The sequence below is a fragment of the Pygoscelis adeliae genome, unplaced genomic scaffold (assembly GCF_000699105.1).
Source record: "Pygoscelis adeliae isolate BGI_AS28 unplaced genomic scaffold, ASM69910v1 Scaffold343, whole genome shotgun sequence".
NCBI classification, from domain to species: Eukaryota; Metazoa; Chordata; class Aves; order Sphenisciformes; family Spheniscidae; genus Pygoscelis; species Pygoscelis adeliae.
The window spans coordinates 492,591-492,938 of record NW_008824402.1 but is presented as its reverse complement, the minus strand read 5'-3'; the positions used below and the strand labels follow the sequence as shown (position 1 = coordinate 492,938).

The following is a 348-nucleotide window of genomic DNA, read 5'->3' as shown; positions in this document are numbered from 1 at the left end:
ATTGGAAAAGTGCTGCTGAATTATGATATGGGAGAAGGGTGGTCCTGTGGTGGAGGTGGGGATGGGAAATCACTGGGGTGAAAGGGGAAGAGAATATGGGTTCTGGCTCTGGACCAATAACTTCTGTTCCTTAGCTTGATAATGAGACATGTTTCTGCTAGATACGCGTAGATTTAGAGCTCTGTGTATAGAGCCAGGTGTACAGCTTCTGGTCCGTTGAGCAAACTAGGGCAGTTGCAGTGTCTGACTGTTGCCATATGATATTTTTGCTAGTCAAAAGTCAACTGCAACCTCTGATATTTTTTAAATAGCTTTTTAATCTTTGCTTTAGGAAGTTTTGTTAGTTTG

General features: G+C 42.2%; 1 protein-coding gene across 1 annotated transcript in view; it reads left to right on the top strand.

Moving 5' to 3' along the window:
* Window positions 1-348, top strand: part of IPO9 (importin 9) — a 49,278-nt gene that overhangs the window by 40,732 nt on the left and 8,198 nt on the right. The window lies entirely within an intron of this gene.